The sequence below is a fragment of the Colobus angolensis genome, unplaced genomic scaffold (assembly GCF_000951035.1).
Source record: "Colobus angolensis palliatus isolate OR3802 unplaced genomic scaffold, Cang.pa_1.0 Scaffold99, whole genome shotgun sequence".
Lineage (NCBI taxonomy): Eukaryota > Metazoa > Chordata > Mammalia > Primates > Cercopithecidae > Colobus > Colobus angolensis.
The window spans coordinates 5,980,108-5,990,622 of record NW_012123931.1 but is presented as its reverse complement, the minus strand read 5'-3'; the positions used below and the strand labels follow the sequence as shown (position 1 = coordinate 5,990,622).

Here is a 10,515-nt window from a genome sequence, read left to right as displayed (position 1 = left end):
ACTTGGTGCAGAGTTGAGTTCAATTCCTGGATATCCTTGTTAACTTTCTGTCTCGTTGATCTGTCTAATGTTGACAGTGGGATGTTAAAGTCTCCTATTATTATGCTTCCTTTATTTTCTAAGTATCTTTTGTTTTATTATGTGTATTCCAGCTATGTATGCATCACAGCCCTTCTTCTTTTTCTGTATTATAGCTATGGTTTTCTCATTGTTGTCTTTATGCCATGTCATTTTACACGGTACTTTGTAGGTTTTGATGAGAAAGTTGTTTGTTTTTATGTACTAAACAATTAGTATTAACTGGAGAGTTTGCTTATCAATACAACTTTCAGATCAGTTAATTAAGATAAAAGGCATTCAGTATCCACAGGTGAGAGGATTAAGTCAGTTAGTGTTCTTTTTCTCTGCTTGTAAAAGAAAAATATTAAATTCTTACACAAAGTGTGGCAAATATTTGCTAAAAAATATATCTCAGAAATTAAATTTTTAGGAGAGCTAATGGTAAGTGAAATTTTTTAAATTTAATTTTCTATGATATAGCACAACTTAATGTTTCCATGCATAATCTTCTGTTTTTAAGTGTGAATGTTAAAGTTTGTAAAATAATAAAATGACCTCTGTGGATCTAAAATGTGGAATATTTCTTTTTTATGTTGATATTACAATTTGAAAACATTTCTCAGTCTTATATAGTTTCTTTAGTGGGTGAAGTTCAGTCTAGAGTTTCTATTCTTAGTCACCTAACTGTAGCCAACTTATTGATCATTTTCTCTGGAGAACTTGGAGATCATGGCAACTTTTGATTGAAACATATCATATTAGTTTGCTCACAAACTTGTTTACTGTGTACAAAGAGTGGCCAGTCATGAGACCATAAACAACAACTGCCCTTTTAGTGTCTTTTATGCAGTTATTATCTGTAATAAATAAATATTTATTCTGTAAAACATGACTTTGGAAGTGTGTATACATTGTCAAATGTTTAATTCTAGATAATTAATGCTTTACCTCTCATAGTTAACATTTTTGTGGTGAGAGCATGTGACATAGTCTTAGCACTTTTCAAAAATACAAATACGTTATTATGAACTATAGTCACCATGCTGTACAAAAAATCTTTTGAAATTATTTCTCCTATTCAAGTATAATTAAGTATTTTTTGCTGACATCTTTCCAAAACCCCCTTCTAAATACCTTGGTATCTGGTGGTCACCATTTTACTTTCTACTTCAATGAGATTACGTTTTTTTAGGATCAATGTGTAAGTAAAATTATGAAATAATCTTTCTGTCCCGGACGCCGTGGCTCACGTCTGTAATCTTAGCTCTTTGGGAGGCCGAGGCGGACAGATCACAAAGTCAGGAGTTTGAGACTAGCCTGGCCAATGTGGTGAAACCCCCTCTACTGAAAACAGAAAAATTAGCTGGGCATGGAGGCGGGCGCCTGTAGTCCCAGCTGAGGCAGGAGCATCTCTTGAACCTGGGAGGCAGAGGTTGCAGTAAGCCAAGATCGTGCCACTGCACTCCAGCCTGGGCACAGAGCAAGACTCTGTCACAAAAACAATAGTAATCTTTATGTGCCTGGCCTATTTCAGGTAATGTGATGTCCTCCAGGTTAATCCATGTGATTGAAAATAATAGAATTTTCTTTTTTGAAGATAAGTAGTATTCCATTGTTTATACATATTGTCTTTTTTTTTTTTTTCTTTTTTTTCTTTTTGAGACGGAGTCTTGCTCTGTAGCCCAGGTTGGAGTGCAGTAGTGCCATCTCGGCTCACTGCAGCCTCCACCTCCCGGGTTCAAGCAATTCTCCTGTTTTGTTTTGGATATATATCCAATATTACAATTGCTGTATTATATGATAGTTTTATTTTAAATTTCTTGAGACTTCTCTATTTTTTATTTATTTTTATGTGTTTGTTTTGAGATGGAGTTTCACTCTTGTTGCCAGGCTGGAGTGCAATGGCGTGATCTTGGCTCACCGCAACCTCTGCCTCCCAGATTCAAGCGGTTCTCCTCCCTCAGCCTCCCGAGTAGCTGGGATTACAGGCATGCGCTACCACACTTGGCTAATTTTGTATTTTTAGTAGAGACACGGTTTCTCCGTGTTGGTCAGGCTGGTCTAGAACTCCGGACCTCAGGTGATCCACCTGCTTCGGCCTCCCAAAGTGCTGGGATTACAGGCGTGACCCACTGTGCCCAGCCTATTTTGTTTTTTATAATGGCTGTTTTCATTTACATTCAAACCAACAATGTGTAAGCATTCCTTTTTCTTCACACCTGTACTAATATTTTCTTCTTTTTAATAAGTCATTCAAACAGAAGTGAGTTGATAATCATAGTTTTATTTATTTATTTTTTGCTTTCCTTTTCCTGGTAATAATTGATATTGAACATTTTTTATATCTCTTGCCTATGTCTTTTGAAAAATATTTAAGCCTTTAACTCGTTTTTAGTATTATTTGTTTTTTCTATAATTGAGTTTCTTATATATTTTGATATTAAACCCCAGTCACGTGTATAATTTGCACGTTTTCTCCCATTTTTTAGTTGTCTCATCCTGTTGATTGTATCAGATTCTGTGCAGCAACTTTTTAATTTGAGGTAATCTGACTCCTCTATTTTTTCTTTGGTTCCCTGGGATTCTGAGGTTACATTTTAGAAAGCCACTGCCCATACTAATGTTATGGGGCTTTCACTGTATATTTTTTGTACTAGTTTCAGAATTTCAAGCCTTACATTTAAATATCTAATTTATTTTAAGTTGATTTTTTTATATGGTGTGAGATGAGGGTCTAATTTTATTGCTCTGCATATGGCTATAAAGTTTTCTTAATGCCATTTATTGAAGATACTGTCATTTCCCTAAAAGATTGTCACCTATTAATATAATCAGCTATAAGTATATGAATATATTTCTCATTTCTCTCCTGCTCCATTAGCCTATGTGTCTTTTTTTAATTGAACTATCATACAGTTTTGGTTACTATAGGTTTGTAGCATATTTCAAATCCAGGTAGGTTAATACCTTCGGCCTTTTTTGTTTTGTTTGATTGCTTTTGCTATTCAGGGTCTTCTATGGTACCATATAAATTTTAGATATATATTTTTAAGTTCCTATGAAGTTTGTCACTGGTATTTTGATAGAGGTTGCATTATATTTGTAAATCATTTTGTGTAATGCAGATATTTAACAATATTAATGCCAATTCATATTTTTCATTTGTGTATTATGTATTACTTTAATATTATTGAGATTATAATGTAAGGTGTTTTGACTTTTTGGTTACATTTATCTCAAAGTATGGTTACTATAGTTATTGTAGATAGGATTGTTTTTCAATTTTATTTTGAGATAGTTAATTGTTTACAAAAATGCTACTGACTTTTGCATGTGGATTTTGTATTCTGTAAATTTAATGAATTTGTTTGTTAGTTTCTAGTAGTTCTTAGTAAAGTCTTAGGCTTTTCTATACTTAAGATTATGTCTTCTGCAAATAATAATAATTTAACTTTTTTTTTCCAATCTGGATGCCTTTGATTTTATTCTCTAATTTCTCTGTCTTGGACATTTCATACTATGTTTAGTAAGACTGAAGAGAGTGGTCATCCTTGTCTTGTTCTAGCTTTCAGAGTAAAAGCTTACATTTCCCTGTTTAGTATGCTGTTTACTGTGCACTTTTTTGTTATATATGGCATTTATTGGCTTGAGGTGCATTTGTCCTATACTTAATTTTTTCAGAGATTTATCATTAGGGAATGTGTCAAACTTTTATTCTGCATCTATTTAAATGTTAGAGTTGTGAAATCACAACTAACTCCACATAAATACAAAACATCCTCAGAGACTACCATGAACATCTCCACACAGGCAAACTAAAAAATTTAGAGAAAATAGATAAACTCCTGGATACACACAACCTCTCAAGATTGAACCAGAAAGAAGCAAAAATCTTGAACACAGCAAAAATTAATAAAATGTATAATGAAATTATACATTTAGCAATAGAAATTATATATTATAGAATAGTAATAGAAATATATACATTGGTATTAGAAAACCCACCAACCATGAATAGCCCTAGATCAGATGAATTCACAACCAAATTCTACCACATATACAAAGACAAGCCAGTACAAATCCTCTGTACTCCAAAAAATCAAGGTGGGATTTCTTCCTAACTCTTTATATAAAACCAGTATTATCTTGATACCAAAATCTAGTGAAGACACAACAACAACAGCAACTGTAGGCCAATATTTCCTGTGATCATTAAAACAAAAATTCTCCATAAAGTATTAGCAAGCTGAGTTCATATCAAATAAAAAAATTTTCTCACAATCATGGGAGCTTTAATTCATGAATGCAAGAATGTTTCATCATATGCAAGTCAATAAATGTGATTCATCAAGTAAAGATGATTAAAAGCAAACATGATTATCACAATAGATGCAGAAAAAGCATTCAAAAAATCCAATATTTATAAAAATATTCTCAACAAACTAGGCATTAAAGAAACATCTCAAAATAGTAAAGCCATCTGTGACAAATCTTCAGCTGAAATCATACTGAACAGGAAACAGCTGGGTGAACTCTCCATACGAATAAAAATAAGACAAGAATATCCACTCTAAACACTCATATTCAACATAGTTCTGGAAGTCCTAGCTAGAGCGATTAAACAAGATAAAGAAATAAAAGGGATCTAAATAAAAGAGAAAGTCAAATTATCCTCACATATTATATAATTCTCTACCTGGGAAACTGGAGATGTCACAAAAAGACCCCTAAGCCTAAAAAATGACTTAAGCAAAGTCTCAGGATACAAAATTACATACACAAATGACTAGCTTTTCTGTACATGAATAACATTCAAGCTGAGAACAAAATCAAAAACACAGTTATGGTCGTTGACAGAGCGTGAGTCCTGTCCTCTCGCTCTCCTCCCCGGACAGCATGAGTTTCACCACTCACTCCACCTTCTTCACCAACTACCGGTCCCTGGGCTCTGTCCAGGCACCTGGATGGTCAGCAGTGCAGCCAGCGTCTATGCAGGCATGGGGGGCTCTGGTTCCCAGATCTCTGTGTCCTGCTTCACCAGCTTCCGAGGCAGCATGGGGTCCAGGGTCCTGACTGCAGGGATGGCCGGGGGTCTGACAGGAATGGGAGGCATCCAGAATGAGAAGACCATGCAAAACCTGAACTACTGCCTGGTCTCCTACCTGGACAGAGTGAGGAGCCTGAGGACCGAGAACCGGAAAGTGGAGGGCAAAATCCAGGAGCACCTGCAGAAGATGGGACCCCAGGTCAGAGACAAGCCATTACTTCAAGACCATCGAGGACCTGAGGGCTCAGATCTTCACAAATATTGTGGACAATGTCCACATCTTTCTGCAAATCAGCAATGTCCATCTTGTTGCTGATGACTTTAGAGTCAAGTATAAGACAGAGCTGGCCATGCGCCAGTCTGTGGAGAGCGACATCCATGGGCTTTGCAAAGTCATTGACAACACCTATGTCACTTGGCTGCAGCTGGAGACAGAGATCAAGGCTCTCATGGAGGAGCTGCTCTTTATGAAGAAGAACCATGAAGAGGAAGTAAAAGGACTGTAAGCCCAGGTTGATAGCTCTGGGCTGACCATGGAGGTAGTTGCCCCAAAGCTCAGGACCCTGCCAAGATCATGGCAGACATCCGGGCCCAATACAACGAGCTGACTCAGAAGAACCGAGAGGAGTTGGACAAGTACTAGTCTCAGCAGATTGAGGAGAGCACTACAGTGATCACCACGCAGTCCGCCAAGGCTGTAGCTGCTGAGATGATGTTTACAGATCTTAGATGTACAGTCCAGTCCTTGGAGATTGACCTGGACTCAATGAGAAATCTGAAGGCTAGCTTGGAGAACAGCCTGAGGGAGGTGGAGGCCTGCTACACCCTGCAGATGGAGCAGATCAATGGGATCCTGCTGCACCTGGAGTCAGAGCTGGCACAGACCTGGGCAGAGGGGGCAGTGCCAGGCCCAGGAGTACAAGACCCTGCTGAACATCAAGATCAAGCTGGAGGCTGAGATCACCATCTACTGCCGCCTGCTGGAAGATGATGAAGACTTCAATCCCAGTGATACCCTGGACAGCAGCGACTCCATGCAAATCATCCAAAAGACCACCACCCGCCAGATAGTGTATGGCAAAGTGGTGTCTGAGACCAACGACACCAAAGTTCTGAGACATTAAGCCAGCAGAAGGAGGATACCCTTTGGGGAGCAGGAGGCCAATAAAAAGTTCAGAGGTAAAAATAAGTAAATAAAAGAACACAGTTCTGTTTACAATAGCCACAAAGAAAAAATAACGTACTTAGGAATACATTAAACGAAGGAGGTAAAATATCTCTACAAAGAAAACAACAAAACTGCTGAAAGAAATCAGACAAAACACAAATAAATGGAAAAACACTTCATGCTCATGAATTTGAAGATTTAATATAATTAACATGTCCATGCCACTTAAAGCAACCTGGAGATTGTTATTCCTATCAAACTATCAATGCCATTTTTATAGAATTAGGAAAAAAACTATTCTAAAATTTATATGGGAGAATTTTTTAAAAAGCCAAAATAGCTTTCCAACTTGGACCCGGCAGAATGGCTCCCGCAAAGAATGGTGGGGAGAAGAAAAAGGGCCCTTCTGCCATCAACGAGGTGGTGACCCGAGAATGCACCATCAACATTCACAAGCACATCCATGGAGTGGGCTTCAAGAAGCGTGCCCCTAGGGCGCTCAAAGAGATTCGGAAATTTGCCATGAAGGAAATGGGAACTCCAGATGTGCCCATTGATACCAGGCTCAACAAAGCTGTCTGGGCCAAAGGAATAAGGAATGTTTCATACCGAATCTGTGTGTGGGTGTCCAGAAAACGTAATGAGGATGAAGATTCACCAAATAAGCTCTATACTTTGATTACCTATGTACCTGTTACCACTTTCAAAAATCTACAGTCAATGTGGATGAGAACTAATCACTGATTGTCAAATACATCAAATAAAGTTATAAAATTGAAAAAAAAAGCCAAGATAGGCAATGCAACATTAAACAAACAAAATAAAACCAGGAGGCATCGAATTACCTGACTTCAAACTGTGCTACAAGCTACAGTCATCAGTATAACATGGTTCTGGTACAAAAATGGATATATAGACTGTATTGGTCCATTTTTATGCTGCTAATAAAGACAAACCTGAGACTGGGTAATTTATAAAAGAAAGGTTTAATTGACTCACAGTTCAATGTGACGAGGGAGGCCTCACATTCATGATGGAAGCCAAAGGGATAGCAAGACATGGCAGCAGGCAAGAGCGAGCATGTGCAGAAGAACTCCCTTTTATAAAATCATCGGATCTTAAGAGACTTATTCACTACCCAGAGAGCTGCATGGGAAAACCTACCCCGATGATTTAATCACCTCCCACCCAGACCCTCCCATGACATGTGGGGATTATTACAATTCAAGGTGCGATTTGGGTGGGGACACAGAGCCAAACCATATGGAACAGAGATAGAGCCCTGAAATAAAGCTACACTCGCACAACCTACTTTTGATAAAGTCGACAGAAATAGAAAATAACTCCCTGTCTAAGAAATGATACTGGGAAAACTCGTTAGTCATATGCGGAAGAAAAAAAAATACCCTACCTCTCACAATGTAAACAATATATCACAATATAGTTTAAAGACTTAACTGCAAGACTTTGAGCTATTAAAACCCCTAGAAGAACATGTAGAAAGTACTCTTCTAGACACAGGGCTCTAGAAAAAAAATTATAACTAACACCTTAGAAGTTAAAGAAACAAAAATAAAAACATGTTGAGGTTGTGGAGAAAAGGGAATCTATATACACTGTTGGTGGAAATGCAAATTCATTCAACCCCTGTAGAACACAGTTTGAAGATTTCTCAAATAACTAAAATAGAATTGCTATTTGACCCATTAATCGCATTAATGGGTATATACCCATAGAATAAGAAATTATTTTACCAAAAAGACACTGGCACTCACATGTTTACTGCGGCGCTATTCACCATAGAAAAGACAGAATTAAACTAGGTACCCATGAATCTTAGATTCATGTTCTTTGTTAATTTGCTTAGAATAAAGACATTCGGCCGGGCGCGGTGGCCCAAGCCTGTAATCCCAGCACTTTGGGAGGCCGAGACGGGCGGATCACGAGGTCAGGAGATCGAGACCATCCTGGCTAATAGGGTGAAACCGCGTCTCTACTAAAAAATACAAAAAACTAGCCGGGCGACGAGGCGGGCGCCTGTAGTCCCAGCTACTGGGGAGGCTGAGACAGGAGAACGGCGTGAACCCGGGAGGCGGAGCTTGCAGTGAGCTGAGATCCGGCCACTGCACTCCAGCCCGGGTGACAGAGCAAGACTCCGTCTCAAAAAAAAAAAAAAGAATAAAGACCTTCTACCAGCTTGGAGGATAGCCTGAGGAACGTGGAAGCCCTCTAAGCCCTGCAGATGGAGCAGCTCAATGGGATCCTGCTGCACCTGTAGTCAGAGCTGGCAGAAACCCAGGCAGAGGGACAGCGCCAGGCCCAGGAGTAGGAGACCCTGCTGAACATCAAAGTCAAGCTGGAGGCTGAGATCGCCACCTACGGCCGCCTGCTGGAAGATGGAGAGAACTTCAATCTTGGTGATGCCCTGGACAGCAGCAACTCCATGCAAATCATTCAAAAGAAAACCACCCGCCAGAGAGTTGATGGCAAAGAGCTGTCTGAGATCAACAAAGTGCTGTCTGAGTCAGCAGAAGCAGGGTACCCTTTGGGGAACAGGAGGCCAATAAAAAGTTCAGAGGTCAAAAAAAAAAAAAGAATAAAGGCCTTCTGCTGCATCCATGTTGCTGCAAAGAACGTCTTTTTCTGTGGTTTCTTAGTATTGCACGATATATAAGTATTTCAGATGCTACATGTTCTCATTTATAAGTGGGTGCTAAACATTGGGTGAACATGGAAACAAACGCTGGGAATTCTAAAACAAAAAAAATGCCAAGACAAGCATTGAAAAACTACTTATCAGGTATGAGGTACATTACTTGGACAATGGGATTATTAAGTGTCCAAACCTCGACATCATGCAGTATACTTATGTTACAAATCTGCCCATGTACCCCCATGAATCTAAAATAAAAATAATAAAATGCTTTGTGGTATAATGGCATGTTACATTTCTCCAGTTTTGGGTTAATAGTTGAAATTAGGAATGAAAGACACAGAATTATGCCTCTTTTGGGTATAGAGGTGAATGTTTTTATACCAGGTACCCCCAAGTTTTATGAGCTAATGTCTCTGAAAGCTCTTGGTTTATAGCCCAAAAAGTGTTTTATCCCCAAGTGTGCAGCTAAAATAAATGGATACATCTTTATATTTTATTTATTAACTGTACACTATAATTTGTTACTCTACTCTTTTTGGGGGAAAATGTGGTTTAATCACATTTCTTTTTTAGAATAAACCATTTTTGAAAATGTGAGGCTGTGAAAATCATGTTAAATTCCTGAATTAGGAAAAGAATTTTTTTTTTTTTTTTTTTTGAAAATCATGTTAAATTCCTGAATTAGGAAAAGAATTTTTTTTTTTTTTTTTTTGAGGAGTCTGACTCTGTCACCCAGGCTTGAGTGCAGTGGCGTGAACTCAGCTCACTGCAACCTCCGCCTCCCAGGTTCAAGCAAATCTCCTGCCTCAGCCTTTTGAGCAGCTAGAATTACAGATATCTGCCACCCGCTCAGTTAATTTTTGTATTTTTAGTAGAGGTGGGGTTTTGCCATGTTGGCCAGGCTGGTCTCAAACTCCTGACTTCAGGTGATCTGTCTGCCTCCAAAGTGCTAGAATTACAGGTATGAGCCACTCCGCCTAGCAAGGAAACATTTTTTTTTTAAGCATAAAAGTCTTATGGTCGTATACCAAAAATGATGAAATACACAGTATGGGTTATTTATGACTACACTACTGCAACCACTCTATCACAATCACAACCATTCTGGTGATGAAAAAATAATAATTGATTAGAAGGTACTGTTGGAATACTTTTCTGATTCCATTGCAGTGTTAAATTCTTTTATTATTATTATTATTATTTGTCATATAGAAGTCTGTACTTCAACAAAAGATGTCAAGAATTTCAAGTTAATATCCTCACACATATATTCTTACTAGAAGGTCACTGGTGTGTTTGCAATCAAGGTGTAGCATTTCCGGCTTTGGTGTGCTACTTTGATTGTGTAAAATAGAAAGACCGGAAGTAAAGTGGAGTCAACCATGACTTCTAGTTTCTACAGCAACAACAGCTGAATTCTTGTGTTATGTCAACTAGAAGTAATGACAGTATTTTATTTTATTTTATTTTATTTATTTAGAAATAGAGTTTCACGTTTGTTGCCCAGGCTGGAGTGTGAGATTAAGAACTTCAACAGTGGGGTGGGTTTATGAAAGAGGGTGACAATCCTTACTGTTGGTTGGG

General features: G+C 38.2%; 2 pseudogenes; both read left to right on the top strand.

Annotated features, from left to right (window-relative positions):
- Positions 1-224: 224 nt before the first annotated feature.
- LOC105505224 lies at positions 225-6,231 on the top strand (annotated as a pseudogene).
- A 407-nt stretch (positions 6,232-6,638) lies between these two features.
- LOC105505223 lies at positions 6,639-7,019 on the top strand (annotated as a pseudogene).
- The last annotated feature ends 3,496 nt before the right edge of the window (positions 7,020-10,515 follow it).